Source organism: Emydura macquarii, unplaced genomic scaffold, assembly GCF_026122565.2.
Source record: "Emydura macquarii macquarii isolate MOO-44397 ecotype Brisbane River unplaced genomic scaffold, CSIRO-AGI_Emac_v2 contig_3671, whole genome shotgun sequence".
Lineage (NCBI taxonomy): Eukaryota > Metazoa > Chordata > Testudines > Chelidae > Emydura > Emydura macquarii.
In genome coordinates, this window is record NW_027133808.1 from 3,840,461 (window position 1) to 3,859,323 (window position 18,863).

The 18,863-nt window shown below is 41.5% G+C and overlaps 1 long non-coding RNA gene across 1 annotated transcript in view; it reads right to left on the reverse strand.

The window, feature by feature from the left end:
- LOC137145854 (uncharacterized) overlaps positions 1 to 17,262 on the reverse strand; it is a 37,930-nt gene extending 20,668 nt beyond the window's left edge. The window contains exons 1-4 of the long non-coding RNA XR_010917765.1: positions 17,063 to 17,262; positions 12,138 to 12,230; positions 11,812 to 11,895; positions 3,855 to 3,989 (exon numbers count right to left, since the gene is read on the reverse strand). This is a non-coding gene — a long non-coding RNA (uncharacterized lncRNA). The remainder of the gene's footprint in view (positions 1 to 3,854; positions 3,990 to 11,811; positions 11,896 to 12,137; positions 12,231 to 17,062) is intronic.
- Between the last annotated feature and the right edge of the window lie 1,601 nt (positions 17,263 to 18,863).

Below are 18,863 nucleotides of genomic sequence, written 5' to 3' on the forward strand. Positions count from 1 at the left end.
CCAACTCAGTGCTGGATGTAAAGGGAAGCGTGTATTCACATCAGCTAATAAGCTATGATGTAGTTTGTCTCTTTACAGGAACAATGAACCTTACTATTTCTCTGAACTGCCCAGGAGAGGGCTGGACATTGCAGAGCACATGGTTTGGGGCAAATTTGGGACTGGGAGTATGTTGAGATCACCTTGCTGGTTGTAACCATGGCTGGTGGAAGCCAAAGTGGGGCTGAGGGGCTGTAGACAGACTCCTGGGGTCAGAACTGCTGAACCAGAGCTGTCTAGTGCACAGACTCAGAGTGTGACCTGTATGCTTCTTGCTGAGCATCCCAGGCTGTAAGCTACAGAGGCAAAGCATTGAGAGGCACCCAGGGTTGGAGGGCAAGTGGTGACACAATCCCTCATTGGTCTGGATTTGCACCCCAAGCCAACTAGACCATCACAACGCCCCCCCGCCCCCAACAATCTCTTCTGTGATGGCCTGATTTCTTACTAAAACAAAGTCTGAAATTGGCTGACTTCTTGTTGATTCAGAGATAATTTGATGAAGCAGACTGTCATCTGCCATGTCCAGGAATAGCTGGGCACCACCAGTATTAATAGCATTTATTCTCCAGTCTATATCCAGGAAATAAAAGTCTTCCATTACGACACAATTCCCAAAAGTATTTTTCTCTTTAAGAACATTAAGGAGATCACTATCCATATCCAAGTCTGACTCTGGGGGTCTTAGCAAATACCTAATACTATCCCAATAGAATCTCTTTTACAATCTTTCCCCAAAGCGATTTTAACCCAAACAGATTCTGTTTTGTTCATATTAGTGCTTCATGTTTCTTTAAAATTCACTGCTTCATTGATGTACAACACTAAGCCACCATCTCTATCTTTATTCCTCTCTCTTCTAAACACTACATACCCTTCAATATGTGCATTCAAGTCAGGAGTGCCATTCCTCCTTATTTCTGTAATCCCCATTGACCTGCATCAGCGGTTCCAGTTCCTCCATTTTATTGCCCAGACTGTTTGCATTTGTGTACAAGTGTTTCAGTTGTTTCCCTCAGCCCTCACCCAGTTTTCTAGCTTGTGATGTTCTATTATCCCTTACTATCCCTTCATTTAACTGATTTTCATCCTCCTCCTGTGTACTGAAGCCAGGAATACAGCCTCTCCCAAACTTCTCCCCTCATAGACTCATCTCCTAGTTTAAAGCTCCTCTTATCAGTCATGCCAGACTTGATGCCAGAAATGTAATACCCCAGGTATTCAAGTGAAGTCCATAAATAGAAAAGAGTCTTCTTTCGATGAATGCCTCCCAATGGTTAATTATCCCAAAACCTTAGTGTAAAAAATGCTTACACATCTGATTGCTAAAGATGTGGAAACATCTTCTCAAGATTGGAGCAAATGCAATTTTAGGCATAGCATTTAGTGATTTTTATATGACTATCTCCTCTGCATGCTTCCTATATAGTAACATAAAGCAGTTAGATTATCTACATAAAACTGAGGACAATGTAATACAGCTGTAACAGAAGCACTACAGATTATAATGATTGTGTTGTAAGATGTCAAAATGCTGCAATGTAGTATTTATTTTCATCACATTTCTGTGGTAGTACAACAAACTTCACACATCAGAAATGTAAAGTTATCCAAAAGTTGTCTCAGCTTCCTCCTCTGTAAAATGATTGCATCAGCTACACTTAATCTTCCACATTTCCAGCAGGCAACAAATCAAAGATCATTTTGACATACAAGTAATGGACAGACTAAATAAATGGAAAATGTCACATGCAAGAAATGTTTGATCATGCAACAGTTTTCCATATATCTGGCATTGTCAAAATCAATCACTAGTAAGAGGTAAACGTTACAATACATTATATTTTTACTGGACTATGGTTATCCGTACAATGAATTCCTAAGAAGCTTAATTTCTTCTTTTGTTACTTCAAAATCTAACTACATTCAGACTGTAAAAGGAGAAAAGATGATAGCAGGGAAAAAAAAGAGTAAAAATACAAATTAATTTACTGCCACCAACACATACAGGTCTTTCATGCATTTGCCTAACAGTTGTCAGACACCTGTTTCGTTTTATTGTATTTTGAATTCAGAAAACTCAAGTAATTTTATCAGAAAACATAATAATTTAGAGGTGATTCATATAAAGATAATAGTAACAGATTCATTTTAGCTATTGGTTTGTATTTCAATGTTACTACTCAAAGACTAAGGTACTATTCAATGTGAGTAAGAGCAGCAGAATCTGTCTCTTAAAAGCAAGATTTAGTCAAGGTCTCTGTTTAAAGAAATGTTTACAAAAGGATGATCAAGTGTTGTTCCCCACTTAGGCCCCGATCAGGCAAAGATTTATGCACATGCTTAGCTTTATGAACATATGTAGTCATACTAAAGTCAAGTTAAGCCTGTACAAAAGTCTTTGCTGGATTGGGGTCTAAAAGCGCTTAGCCTATGTGCTAGGTAAGGACTTGCTGTTAAACATAGACATTATTTTCAAAGTTAAATGTCAAAAGACAGATATTGAATTTATGTAAGCAGCATGGATTAAATATGAGAGTGAGTCAGGACTCCTAGGTGTGAACACCGCCTTGCCACTGATTTTGTGACCTTGAGGAAAGTCATTAACCTCTCAGAATCTCAGCTTCTCCAGCTGTAAAATGGGGGATAGTACTATTTCTTCACAATATATTGCGCACAGGGATATTGTGAGAGTTAATTGTTTATAGTGGACTTTGAAGATAAGAAATTCTATATATTAAAAATTAGAAAGCATTCTGCTGTAGTTATCAATGACAATTTTAGCCTGGTAATATCTAGTCTGATAACTAGACTCTTGCATATCTGGCATGCATTTGCTATAGCAAGGAAGCAATCATGGAGCCACATAGTCTATACTCAAACTCCCATTGATGCAAATAGGAATATTATGCATGTATCAAGGGCAGTCAGTCAGTCTATCATCGTATTCTGATATTTTACCATTGATATATGGCCTATGACATGTAATATCAATCACTGACTCCTCCACCTACCAGATTATTCTGCATCTCTTGACCTGACTACAGTAACACCCTGGAGCAGTATTAAAGATACTGCATCAGTCTTAACTCACAATTTCCATGCTTTTATTGGTGTGTCATAGTATTTTGAATTTCCATTCATCCACTTTATTTTGGGGTCTTTGATTGCACAGACACTATTTACAATAACAATAATGTAACCAGCTGCATTAAGCACTGATAACCCATCCTAAATGATCGCTTTTCACTCATCTGATCAGACAAGGTGAAAATTATACACTCCGCTGAGGAAAAGCACGCATCCAATTTTTTAAAAAATCCGTAATACTCAAGTGCTCAGCAAGAACAGTGACTACTCATACAAGTGCTAAGCATTGTGAGCCAGGGCTGCACAATCTGGTGCTCGGTGTACTTAGAATTCTCACTGTATTTATAAATCTGAAACTTACCTGATCTATTTGGACTCGTCATCAGTTCCTACAGCTCCCATTGGAAATGGGCATGGGAGCCACAACTGAAGACATACGAATAAACCTTTTTAGTTTAATGTATATGTAAAATGGTAAGATATTTTAATATTTCCTTTACAACCAACCTTTCTCACCACTTTCATGAATTTGGGACAACCATACCTGGTCACTCAAAAAGTAAGTTTAGGTTCAAGCAATCAAAGACCTTATCCCTTGCACAATACAGACTTTGAATGTTTGTTGCTCTACAAATAATATTTCAAACTAATTAATTCTTGAATTTTCCTTCTTTTTACTCATTAAACATATAATTTATTCAGTTCTTCCAAGAACAGAAACTTACATGAGATTTCATGCTGCAGTGACCATTGAGAAGCACTGGTAACATCTGAAGCCTCTTGGATCCTCACTACTCAATTTGCTGAACAGGTTGCTAACACAAGACCCATATGCAGGCTTCACATCTGTAACTGATGTCCTGTAAGTGATGTATACAAGAATTGTCATCTTTATTCAAAAGAAATTAAGATGAATGTTGCAAGCACCACATGAAATAAATCTGGTGTGCTTCCATCATTTACTCACTATTGAATACAAGGGAAATCTGCCATATACTAATATAGTGTGACAAAAAACAGATCTTGTTCACACTTTATTCTGAACTCTGTGCAGGATCCAGAGTCATTGGAAACCCATACAGAATCTGGTGAAAGCCATACAAGTAACTCAAAATTCAGCAAGAGTTCATCAGGGGTCAAGGGAGGTTTATGTGACTGCTTCTCCTAGATGCAGGATACAAGAGGCAGTGGCAGATAAAGCACAGATCTTTGTATCTGTAGATTGCGACTCAAGCCTATTTCTGTCTCTTGTAATTTCCTATACCACAGTTTCTATGGGTTTATTTAATTTGTGGCTGTGTTCATTTGAGTTGAAATATGTTACACTACCAATGAAATAAACATAAAAGCTTTTTAAACAAACAGATTAATTTGCTGTTTACAAACTCTTTTCCCTCACTGTGTATAGCCATGCACAAAAATAAACCCAAGTTACAGTGCACCTGCTATGCATGACTAAGAAGTGAACCGGGGGAGCAAAACCATGCATAGCTTACAGCCAACAGCATGAACACCACTGCAAGTCATTTATAGGGGATTTTAAGTATTTTTTTTTAACACTGATCTTTCAAAATTAAATTTGGAGGCATTTTCCCTTTAAAACTGAAAACCAGAATCTCCAGTTATAACAACTGCAGCAAATCACGCTGGTAGAAGGGACTGTCACCTGAGTTCCTTGTGAATATGTGTAAACAGTGCTACTATGTACCACAGTTGATAGCTGTGCCCATACATATACACAGAATAATTAATTGTGTATGTCATGCACTTCTTTTGAAAATGTAATTTATGGTTACAATCGGTCAAAAAACCCTCAACAGTACAATAAAATAAGCAGAGATCTTATCCATAATAGGCCTGTTTAGAGAGAAATTTATTAAAATAAATTTCTAATGGGCTAAGTACCCACATATCCAACTATACGTGCACAAAATGGTATACAGCCCTACACTTATAATCTCCAATATGTGCCTGTCATCAATATATTATCCATATAAAATGCCTACTACAAATAAATCTTACATTATGTTTGTCGCTGGTCCATGCCAAAGGTATCAAGAATCCCAAATGACCAAAATCACTGTACTCATTTCCAATTGTTTCCACATGCACACACATTTGTGGTGCCATAATAATGCTAGGAAATCATTAGGAAGGGGGGGAAAATGTAATATAAAATTAAGTAAATATTTTGAAACCTTATAATTAAGACAAGTCAGATTTTCACCCAACACCAAACGGTATTTTCTCAATTTGGGGAGTCTATCCCTTACAAATGTCAAGTTTCAATTTCCCTCCTAATGAGGTGCTAGAACTTTTCAAAAAAAGTCACTGTAGCAGCACTGCCTTTCCAATCTGGCTGCAAGTTAGACATGGTCTCAGTTTCTCTTTCCTCAGTCTGGATCTACCAACTTCCCAGCATGGTTCAGTTGCTGCGGTAACCTGCTTCAGTGACTAGGCCCTCTAGCTAAGTCAGAAAAGAGAAGTCCAAAATAAGCACATAAAACAGTTCTCAGTCTCAAGCTGCTCACAGCCCCATCTTCCTGAGGGTCTGACTTTTGTTCTCAGTCCCTCCCTGCTCTCTATAAAGAAGCAACTCCCGGGGTTTTCCACCTGGAGTCTTTAGTTCACCTTTTGGGTCTCCACAGGCTTCACCCCTCCGACATCCTCACCCCGATTTAGCCACGTGACAGACATTGTTTATTTTCTCCCCATGGGGAGGCAAGCTAAGTGTGTCACAGGTGGGGATGGACCCATTTTCTTTCATTTTCTTGATAGACAAATCATCGGGGGACAGCCACAAGTACATATTACATATACACATACACATGTTAAAATAATAAGAGTGCTTTTTGCTCTGTTCATTCCTGAAAATGCCTGAAGTGTTTTGCTTAAACTTAAAAAAAAAAAAAAAAAAAAACCTCTCTCTTGGGCAAAACCAAATAAGGAAAAATGTCAGTCCAAACAGTTACAGTTTGAAAAGATTATGAATAACTGGGAAAACCTCTTTAGAATGGAAATACTTGTGCAGCCTTAACTATATTTATCTTTGCACACTCCATACGTACTAACTTTACTGAAATGATTGGGGGATGATTAAGAGTTTAGAAAAATTTTAAAGGAAGGTAAGCTTTTAGGACAATCAACTTCAGCATTGCCTTTTAAAGGCTATTAGATCCATGACGCTATTGTAGCAATAAAAGGAAAACTACCTGCAGATCACTCGAAGGACTCTAACTGTATCAAGGTTGCCTCTGGCACAAACCAAATACTGAAATTAAAGCAAGCCAGCAAGTCTGTAATAACAAAGTAAACATTAATACTATAAAATAATGGCCTAATAATTCATTCCTTTGTATTTAGTGCTAAAAACATTGATCACGGTGGATTCAATTCTATTAACCCAGAAATCCTAAGGTCCTCTTTTTTAGGATTTTCAATGTATAATTAAACATTAATTTGACTGTTTTAGTTTGATACAAAAAAAAAACCAGTAAGGGCTTGTTGAGGGCTCGGATTTAATATTTCAGAGCTTTTCCTTTGTAGAGAAAAATCACCTCGCTGAGTTTTGTACAATTAGTCAAGAAATCATTGGTCAGACCAGCAGTGAACCTGCTAAATGCATCTTCAATAGCTGAGTTCAATTTTTTCCTCCATAAAAAAGAGCTGTCTGAAAATGTCACCAGGCTTGTGCTTTAGAATGAAAATCGATCGTAGACACTTGATGATGAGACAACTTTAATAGCTTAACTCAGAAGAATCTACTCTAGATTATTCATGTTGTTATAAAAGTCATGTAAATTTTAGAGGGGTAGCCGTGTTAGTCTGTATACAGCAAAAACAATGAGAGCCCTGTAGCACTTTAAAGACGAACAAATTTCTGCAGGCATAAGCTTTCGTGGGCTGCAACCCATTGATGAAGTGGGTTGCAGCCCACGAAAGCTTATGCCTGCAGAAATTTGTTAGTCTTTAAAGTGCTACAGGACTCTCATTTTTTATGTAAAGTTTAATTTTTAATCATCTGTTCTGTGTCTGATAGATCTTGAAATATATTACATCTACAAATGTGTTAATCAACACGAGAAGCCATTGGAAGAATCAACATCTGAAAAACATTACAGACACATATGGTGAAATTTTCACACACACAAACCCCTTTACACTGGGTACATAGGACAGGGCAGTGTAAAGAGACCTTGAAAGCCGCAGATCCTCCTGTGGAAGGATCTCAGGCAGATAATTGCCAGAATGCCTTCTGGGGACCCGCTGGTGTGCCAGAGTTGGAGCTGCAGCATGCAGCTCTCATACCCAAGGCTATCTAAATCACACCTCAGGCCTTTCCAGTCCCCAGAGCAGCCTATGAGTGGCAGGGAACAGAGGTGGCTAGCCACCACCATAGTCCATACCCACCCCAGGCTGACTGTGTCTGTCAGGTATGTATACACTAGAACTAAACACCAGCGGCTGGCCTGTGTCAGTTGACTCAGGCTCGCAGGGTTTGGACTATGGGTCTGTATAAGTGCAGCATAGACTCTCCAGCTTGGACTGAAGCACAAGCTCAGGGACTATGTGAAGGGGAAAGGTCCAAGGGGTTGGGTTCCAGTCCGAGCCCAAATGACTACACTACACTTGCCCAAACCCTGCAAGCCCATGTCATGCTGGGTAGATGGGGGGAGAGCATTTGTCATATTGGTTAACATCAGTGTGTCAAAATCATAGTAATTCATGTGAGATACGCCAGGTACGGTTAGAAAGGTACTGTTAGAAAGTCAGGTACTGTTAGAAAGGTTACAATATGCTAAGTCAGATGATAATACTTATGTTCATGTGTAATATGTGAAATGGAAGTTATAGATATATTTGGGATATATGTATTTCAAATTGTGCTGCCTGGGCAGCACCCCAGATAGCCTGCTTTATGGCCCATTAAGACAAGTTTTTAAGACAAGGGGCCCAGGAAGAAACTAAAGGCATACCTGAAGAGTTACCAGGATTGGACCATGTGACTCTGGACTCCATTTAAGTTCTTATAATATTCCACAAGACCGCATGACCAGGGCCAGAGGGTTTATAAGGCCAAGCCACAGAAACCATTTTGTCTTTGTTCCTGTTCAGCTACAGACATATACCTGCCGCTGGATCAATTCATTTTGCAACTGAACCAAAGGACTTAGACCCATCCAGGTACTGGATGCATACCAGAGGAACTGTACAAGCCTGCAACTCCACAATTCTCCCGGAAACTTGATGTATATGGACTTTCAATCATTTGTATGTATGTGATTGCTCTAATCCTTTAACATTTCTCTCATGGTTTCTTTCTTTCTTTTTACAATAAACCTTTAGTTTTAGTTACTAAAGGATTGGCTGGCAGCGTGGTATTTTAGGTAAGATCCAAACTTATATTGAACTGGTACTGTGGCTGACCCTTTGGGGTCAGAGGGAATCTTTTTAGTAAAGAGCATAGAGTTTAAATAACTGGTCTCTTTACTGGACCTAGTGCTAATTTGGGATCCAGGAGCTGAAATGCAGTAAAGGGGGCTGTGTGTATTTATATACTGGCTTCTGTGGGGATTCAGAAGTGCAGTTTGTGACTGGTTGGGAAGTCTGGCTTCAGTGCCACCCACCAGTGCTGGGAGAATCTGCTCTCCATTTGCAGCCTGCCATGACCTTGGCATTTTCAGGTGGCTACCCTGGGCACGGGACGGGTCACAGCCCACATGAGCTGACACGGGCCAGCCGTGGGTGTTTAATTACAGTATAGACATACCTGGAGAGGCACACCATAGGTCTCCCTCATAGCTCCCTTTCCAAACATAAGGAAATACTATCATGTCTCATTATTCACAGTGAAGTAACTTCTGGCGTATGCTGACTTGCAATGGAAAATGCTAACCATTACTCATTGTATTGTCGAATACAAAAGCAACAGCTATTTTTGCTTTTGGAACTTCATTAGTTATAGGGTCAGTTCTTCCACCCCAACTCACACCTTACTTTCACAAGTAATCCAATTGTAAAACTGGGCTTTGTGTTAAAAAACATCTACAAAACACTGGCACTGATTCTGCTTGGCCCTTATGAGTGCGCACAGCAAGGAGGGAGAACAAAAGGCTCCTTCCCACACTTGCGTGGCCCAGAGGAAGAAGTGGAGCGCTTGCAGAGGGACTGCTCAGATTTTATGCCATGGGTACACGGCATGCCAACAGGGGCATGAGACAAGGCTGTGACTTTACCTCTATGTTGCATCAGCCACTGAAGCAGGACTGTGGAGCAACTAAAGAGCAGGCTGCACATTACAAAATGGAGTAGCAGCTGGTGTGTGCACTGCTATGCACTGGAGAGTTAAAGGGAACATTCTCCCTTAGGCTAAATATGTTTCATGCTCTCTCTTTCTCCCTAGAGTATTGCAACTACGCACTGCCCCTTATCCTGGTGTAGGCCTGACTGACACTGTCTTTCCCTCTGTGGGAAAGCAAGAATTCTATAAAGTACCATCAATTCTATGCACACAGTATAGTTCCATACTCTTAATTTTGTTGCAGTTGGCTTACTCTGCAAACAATGTATGACAGAGAGAACAAAAACAGTCATGGTAGTTAATGTGATTAATTACTATTAATTCAGCAGATTACTACTAGTAATGCTCCCAGTAGTTCTGTGGTTGTGGGTCAGGGTATTGTCATCAGAATGCCCTTTATAAATATGATTAATGACATAAGAGGATGACACATTGGGTCTTCACTTTTCCCTAACTTTAATAGCATTGAGCAGTTTTATCCATATCTTCAAAATGATAGATACACTTAATCAGTAGTACTAGAAGTCTCATTAAGTTCTCATTAAACTTCTATACCCTATGTATAACCTTGAGAGGTATTAGACACTAATGAGTATATTCTCCTCTCATTGTGCATGCTACTCTTATTGAAGCACTCTAATACAATGACAATGAGCGTGATATAAACACCTAGATAGACAGAGATTAATGGGATTTCCATATAAGTACCACTAGAAAAATTTCATATCAGTGATGAAAACAATGGCAAAGTCAATTTACAAGCAATACAAAAAGTATCGGCACTGCTAAAGCACACTTATTTGCATTACACTAATGCCAAGAGCAGTTGGACCAGGACCTCATTGCTCTAGGTGCTGTACAAAACACAGAACAAAAGGACAGTCCTTGCCCCAAAGAATTTGCCGTCTAAGTAATAGTGATGTTATGTGTTAACACCAGCTAACAGCTCTGTTTTGATTGATTAACAAATTAAACATGAAGTTAAACAAATATGATCTACATGTGTGTTTTAAACTGTGCTTCCTAAAGTGAATGTAATAAGAGGTCCTGGGGAGTTTTCACCTTCCTCTGCAGCATGGGGGACGAGTCACTTGCTGGTGGATTCTCTGTCCCTTGAAGTCTTTATACCATGATTTGAGGACTTCAGTAACTCAGTCTTAGGGTAGGGGTCTATTACAGGAGTGGGTGGGTGAAGTTCTGTGGCCTGCGTTGTGCAGGAGGTCAGATTAGATGACCATGATGGTCCCTTCTGACCTTCCAGTCTATGAGCCTGTGATTAAGGCTGTAGAGTTGCCAACACTCCAGTATTATAAGGGAAGTCCCTTATTTAAATAAAAAATTGCCTGTCCCATACTAAGTCAGTATGCGATGCCTTTTATCCTGTATTTCAAATACAGGTGTGCCCAGTCCTTGGGGGTGGCAAGGATGGTGTCAGTGCCCGGTCCCTGGCAGTGGGAGTTGTCAGTGTCCGAGGAGGTGACTCAGTAACTCAGCCAGAGCCCAAGGGCAGGATTTTCCCCAACTCCTACTCTGCGCTCCCTGCTGTAAGCAACTCTTTTTCCAGTGCCTAATGGGTCACAGTTTTCAGACTGCCACACGCTCTCTCCACAGCACTGTGCAGGCTCCCGGCACCCAGGGATAGGAGCCGCGGGCCTGGCTGCAGGAGCGGGAGATACCGGAACCCAGTGGGGAGGAGCATGGTCAGGACAGGACAGTGAGTGCCATCCCACTCCCCACCACAGAGAGACCCTGATTAGCTCAGTCCTGCAGAGAAATCCTTCCCCAACTGGAGAGACCAACACACACAGCCAGGCACTGACTGCGTCCCTCGCTGGGAGACACCAAGGTCCCACCTCTCGGTCACTTCCCCCTGCCCCTCATCCCCGACATCTCCCAGGCACCAATCTCTGTTTCTTGCCAGGAGAGACCAACCCCCCCCCACACACACACACACCAGCAAGCGTTGTCCCCTGCCCCTCACTGGGAGAGACCAATAACTCCTCTACCCCCACCCTCCCAAACTGGGCATCAGCTTAGGGTCACCACCTTTGAAATACAAAAAACCCAGCATCCAACAACACCCCTCTACCCCCGCCACCACAAGGCAAACCTGCTGCAATCCCAACCCCCAACCATAAGGCAAGTCTGCAACCTGCCCCCTTCAACAGCCACTGACAGTATCTAGAGACATAACACATATAAATAAGATTGATAACTTTGCAAGTCTCCTCGCTCTCGCGTGACCCAACCCCTCACACACTCACACTCACACTCACACTCACACTCACACTCACACTCACACTCACACTCACACTCACACTCACACTCACACTCACACTCACACTCACACTCACACTCACACTCACACGTGGTGCACTTGCCTGTTGGTGGGCAGACAGCTGCTGTATTTTCAACAGTTTTGATCTGTTATCGCTTAAACTGGGGAAGTGGGACCACTGCAGCATCTTTAGCAGGACACAGAAACGTTAAATATTAGCTATCCCAGTGCATTGTGACAATAATGCAAACCTTTAGCTCAAACATGAAAAAAACCCAGCAGATTAAATTATTTTTCTGGCAACTGGCAAATCCATAAATAACCAGCCAGGCTAGTCAAATATCAGTCAGGTGGTAACCTGACACCAATCTCTGCCCCTCACCAGGCAACCCCCAACCCTGGGCTCTACCTGCAGCTCCTCACACATACCCCAAGAGAAAATGACCCCTTCAGACGCTGCTCCTTCCCCTGCTGGGAGAGACCAGGCATCAAGACTGAGGATATCTGAGTTGTCCCATGTTTCTGAAATACAGTGTTGGCAAACCTAGTTAATGGAATAATTAGCCAAACAGAGAAAGTGTGCCTTTTACAAAAGTGACATATCACAATCATTTCTGTCCTGCCATAGTGCCCTCTTAAGGATGAAATGTTAAATCAGCTCACTTGTGGGATCACAGCTCCGCACAGTGGCTAAATTCTACCACACAAGCTGCAGTACTAACATCTGTATGGTGTGTGTTTTGTTGCCCTCTGGTGGCGATTGTCTTCAACAGATAGGCCCTAATATTACTACATAATTGTAATTCTACCTCTTGCAGAATGAAATAGAAGTTGGTGTTATGTAGCATATAGAAATCTTGAGAAATCAAAATGTTTTACCAAGTTATTAGGTGAAGGCTGGTAGTTCAATGATTTTTATCAGAGAGCAGATGATTATGTACCCAAGAGCTCAGACAACAACTTGGGCTATGTCTACACTTGCAAGTGTACACAGTTACTTGTCCGTGCACTGATAGAGTGTTTACGCTATACCTGCACTGAGCATGCACATATGCTGTGCTGGGCAGAGGTATACACTGTGCTTAGGCATATATCCTCAACACTGCCCCTTTTCAATTTGCCACGTTTATGGGGCAGTATCCCAGAGTCCTGTGGAAAACAGGAGATGCTCTAGGAACTACCTTGCTGAATGTTGCTAGAACTGTACTCCACCTTCACATATTTGAGGATGGCAGCTCCCTGTCATCTCTCCCTTCTGCCAAACTGTGTTGGAGACGTGGAGCAAGTCCATAAAGATGTGGTTCTGCTCCTACTAGCTGGACATATGTTCATGCAGTGCAGTACCTGATACTGGACAGAAGTGCTCCAGAGAGATTTCAGATGATGCAGACAACTGCCCCAGAGAGGTAATGAAAATCCACTTGAATCCCATGGAACAGAGGGGTTGAATGCCATGAATGCAATGGTATGCCCATGGATGGACCACCCACTTCTGATCCTGGACAACCAGCACAGTGTGGGACCACATCACCATGGAAATATGGGATGCCAGCTAACGGCTGCAGAACTTCAGAATGAGGAAGCAGACCTTCATGCAGTTGTGCCAACCCTTTGCACCACACCACTTGATTTCAGAAAACCATACCAGTGCAGATACAGGTGGCTATCGCCCTCTGGAAGGTGGCAATGCCTGACAACTACTGTCAGTGGCCAGCCAGTTTGGGGCTGGGAAATCAACTGTTGAGGCAATGGTCATACAGATTTTCCACAATAATCCAAACTGTGTTGGCCATATTGGCATCTGGACAAGTCCAGAAGCATCAGCTGCGCAAAGGAGCACTCCACCACCATTCTGCAGCTACTCAGTCTGTAACTGGATTCCCTTTTCCTTGGGTCAGCGATGTCATGATAAGACTTCCTGAGTCACAGTAGGAGAGGGTATGCGAGGTCCCCAAGAACAAATATCAGCACAGAAACACCATACATATTTTCTACAGTTTGATCTGTTATCGCTTAAACTGCAAAAGTGGGAACACTGCAGCATCTTTAGCAGGACACAGAAACTTTAAACATTATATATTCCAATGCACCATGTTATTTCAGGGGAATAAAGTTCCTTCTTGCCACCTGTGGTACACCCCCAACCTTCTGAGCACTCTAGTATCATGGACCTTTTCCCTTTCCCTTTGTGTTAATGAACTGTCCCCGGTGGCCACTGAGCCTTGGGAGAACCAGTGAATAGTAACCTTTGCAATTCATGTATTCACTGGTCCCTTTTGGTAGAAAAAGTATAGACATGTGTATTCTGTCAATGGCCCTCATGCAATTTGGAAAACCCATCCTCTATAATTTCAGGGACTTGGGTTATAGCAACCACCCATGGACAGATCACAGCAGTGAAAGGGGGATGAAAACAGAATAGCATTGCAAGTGAATTTTCCTCCCTGAATTTTTTAATTAACACCACAAGCCAGTCACCTCTCCACTGCCAAGGGACACAGCTGTAGATGTTGAGTTTCTGTTGAACTCTCCACTGTTGGTCTCAGTCACGTATGATCTGAGCACTGCATTCTTCTTCATTATGGTAGCAGGAGTTGTCCATGCCTTTTCTCAATCTAATTTGACACAAATACAGTCACCAGGTTCTCTAACTAAATAACACCTATTGCAAAAGTGTTTGTAGGCTTTTTTTTTTTTTTTTGGGGGGGGGGGGGGGGGGCGGGGGGACAGGGGGGCCTTTTATTCTGATTTGACTACTCTCTTCATGTCTAGCCACTTTGAAGATAGATTATTTTCCAAAGTTGACACAGTAGTTTTGAGTAATCTTCCTATCAGAGACAGTGCTGGACTATATCCAGTAACTGCTATTGGTGTTAATCTCTAACTCAGGAGAGCAAGGAATGGATCTTCCTGCTGTAGGATTTTCTTGGCTGTTTTTACAGCTCTCTTAGCCGTTCCATTCACTTGTGGGTGATGTGGGCTGCTAGTAATATGATCAAAAGCATATTTCATTTGGAATGACAATTTCCGCTGCAGTAAATTTTGGTCTATTGTCCATCACTAGTTGTTCTGGAATACCAAAGTGAGCAAAAGTGCACTGCATTTTCTTCAGTGCTAATCAATACTGTTCATGGGACAACTGAAAGTGCTCAGATCAGGTCTCTGCAACACGTTATGTCTTTCAAATACTTTATTTCTATATACCCGGAAAAATAGTGATCAATGACTAGGTAAAGATGTCCTCTGAATTCACGTTATTTCAGCTAGTCTCTTCCAGAATCTCTCTGGTAGAGGTGTTCACACAGTGCATGATCCAGCATTCTCTTAAGCTGATTTATACCGGATCTCCTTTCAAAAGTCCAATATCAAATCCTTCATCAAGTTCTTTCTCCTTTCTCACTAGGCCCATCATGGCTGCCATGTTGTAGCTCAGAAGGTTATTGGTCTTTGATCCTTTGATCACATGCACTCTGAAGGGATAGCTTTAGTTTTTGTAAATTGGTTCTGTGGTGAACTGGCAGTTCAGAATACCTCCAGGGCTAATCAGAGCTGTGTCAAGTGATTCAGCTCTGGGAGGGGTTAAAGGTGATTGTAAATACATTCTGAGATGATTGTGATGTCAGCTCTTGAGTCAATTTTAAAGTCAATCATCTTGCCATGAATATTCAATTTCACTCTCCTGGCAGATTCTATATCATCACAAGTGATAGATCCCAGAAACAATGGCTCTTGATTATTTGTAATATGAGTCAATTCCCTGACTGCTCTGGTGCAGTCAACAGCTGCAAAATGTCTATTTCATGCAAGGTATTACCCATGGACGTGCATCATCTCTTGGGGTATGCCTTTTTCTACATCTTGGACATGTAGGCTGGAATTTGTCCCTCTTACCTCTTCTCTATCCTTGCCTCAGGGGTTTTAGGAGAGTGATTTTTAACACTCAAGTGTCTATTTATAGCTCCTAAGGTAGTTACAGGTTTTTCAAGTTGCTGTTGCCTCTTGTTCTGTTGTTTGACTAATTTTAACCGTTTTGCTGTCTGTATAGCTGTTGCTAGGGTTAAATTTCTCTTCAGTTGTAGCTGCCATGAAAAGTTTTTATCTGTTAATCCAGGAACCAGCCTGTCTGATATTTTTATATTTTGCATTCTCAAAAATCACAGTTTTCAGCCAATGTATGCGGTGCTCTTATAAAACATTCAACATTTTCCCCTGGTTCTTGAATTGTCTGGTGGAAACATGCTCTTTCATAAGCCACATTTCCCCGAGATATAAAGTATGCATCAAACATAGCCAGAACACTTTTATAATCATCTTTGTCTTCAGTAAAGTCAAAGCATTTAAAGATACGCTCTGCTTGCTTCCCCGTATCATAAATTAAAGATGACACCTGTATATCTCAAGTTTCTTTGTGCTACTTGGTAGCAGTGCAAAATCTTGCAAAATATTGTTTCCAGCCTGTCTATCCTGAAGATTTCGAAAAACTAAAGTTCTCTGGAGACCTGAAGTGTGTCATGTTGATAAGATCCTGCAACCTTTTATTGCTGTGTTCCTTCGGTCTTCAACCTTTGTTGCTCTTCCCTCTCCTTCTATTCTTAGTTTACTCCTGACACCAGATATGGACTGGTCTCAGAGCTTGTTTATACACACCAGATGTGTTCATCATAAGCTTCTTTAATGCTAGGTATGTCTGAGGTTCATTTAAATAAGGTATTTTACACACCTACCGCCTAGTGGCTGAACAGTACAATACAGTTTAGTATTCCATTGCAACAGGAGAGGCTACATACCAGGGACTGAGAATAGTAATAAACATTTCCAGTGGTCATAGAGAGAACAGATTGCCCTGACTTTCCTCAGACAAACAGTTCTCTTTCCCTTCCCAGACCAAGATCAAAGCCACCAAGCATCCCCACTCTTTTCCTGCGCAGCTCCCATTTGCAAGCAGAAAAAAAGTGTCTGGGAAGGAGAGGAGTGAATTGAGGTCTTTGTACAACCATACATGCCATAAAACTGTTCTTTCCCCACCTGGGCCCATTTCACAATCTGCCTCCTCCCTTCCTTTCCCCTTGGTTGGCGTGGCCAAGGGATTATCACTGTTCAGAGTGCTGTCTGACAAATGAGCAGACCCAGGGACACAGGGACTGCTTGTTAATACTCTGTTATAGCTTCCACTAAATGCTTTTGTAGTGGTTCATGGGATTTCAATACAATCATTGATTTACAGCTGTGTCTTGTTCGTGGACCATGCCAAAGTGAAGTGGGGGTGTGGTGCGGTGAGGGGGCTGGTTTGAGGCATGTAATTCCAGAGCTAGAGGAGATATTTCTGGGGAGTGTAGGGATAGATTATAACTTACTAGCCTCAGGGTCCGTTTCCTGCTGCAGTTCAGGGTCCTCAGAGGGGACTTCCTCAATGAGGTCTGCAAGGTAGAGGTGCAGAGTAACATGCTCCTCTTCCTCCATGGCTCCGGGGGTTTCCTCCAGGCTTCCTCAAAGGACCCTCCTGCCTCCTCGCCTTCCCCCATCAGCATCCTGCTGCACGAGGCCAGCGGGGTCAAGAAGGTGATTGCGAATTCAGGTTCAGTAGTTGCAGCAGGGCCAATTGCTAGATCCCCTCCCCGAAAAACCGTTAGAGTCCTTCATGCTCTGGTACAGGTGTCTAAGGTGTTTCATGCACTCCTGACACTGGGACAAAGTCCAGTGAATGCCCACCTCCTCCAACCTCTGGAAATTTCCTGGTACAGGTATACATCACCGCCAGTATGAAATCAGGGAAGATGGTGTAATCTGACCATACATTGATCAGCACCCGAGGGTGCTCCAGAGATCAGGTGACAGCTTTTGGAACATGCTCCATATTCACCAATGCTGATCAATACTGTTCACGGGAAAACTGAAAGTGCTCAGCTCAAGTCCAGAGATGTTTACACCTTTGATCCCTTTGCTGCCTGACACATACCCAACGTGCTGTGGGAATGGCTCTGGAAAACTATCATTACTCATGGCCTGGTACACACCCCTTGCTCCATCCACACTACATACTAGAATGGGTACAGGGCTATGCCACAGCAGAGGCGTGTACCTACCCATATCCCTTATGCGTGATAACTTTTGCACACTAGAATCTACTTCAGGAGCATGCTTTAGATGTGGACAATAGTGGGGTTATGGCAAAACAAAGCACATCAATCTGGGTATGCCCACAAGTGCAGATGCGCCTTTGGATACAAGAGTTGGTTTTATTAATTCATGGAATGTTAGACAGAACACCCAAGTTGTTTCCCTACTTTATTCAGAAAGTGATGTAGAGTCTTTAACGTCTATGTAGATAAAAAAAGACAAAGAATAGCATTGTCCAGGTTCTTAGAGATCTTGTCCTAAAAGGAAACAGCATTGAATTATTAGCAACTACATTTGTTAGCACATTTTCACTAAAATGGCTCAACAAGATGTTAGTCATATCACTTAAAGGACCACTAGAAGGTACTCAAATTCTACAGTAATGATGCAACAGAAGAAACTGTATAAACTAGAACAGAACAAGATGATGGATATGTTGGAGAAGATCAGAGTATGCTGAGTCCAGAGTTTGAACATAATTATACTACATGGCTACACATCCTCCAGTCACTGGAGCATTTGCGTATGTGAAATCCTACATTTAGCTCTTTTTAGACAAGAAAACTTTTGAGATAATTCATCTCCGTTTAAGCCCATCGAAGATAATTGTGTTACATCAGGGATAAAAAGGGGTTTTTGGAAATCTTTTTTACCTTAGTTATCTCATTATCATAGACAATAAATATGTTTTGCCAACCAAGATTTCTGATAATGATTTTCCATGTAATTTATAGCTGTCTGATAAGATGACCCTGATGAATCAGCTAATTGGAAATTTTAAGCAACTGAAGTTTGGATAATTAAGGTTCCAATACAATGCAAAACTGGTAGTTTTCATGTATCGTTCTCTCCTATTTGAAATGCTGATGTCTCTAGAAGTTTGATTTAAGACTGCAAAAGTTTTGTACAGTACCAGGTAGCATGTGTATTATTCTCATGTGACTCAATAAAGCAGTACACGTAACTGAAAACATTCCTTTCCAACTTTTTTGAATTCCGTTTGATATTTTTAATATCGCTATAAGTTCCTGTTGCAGA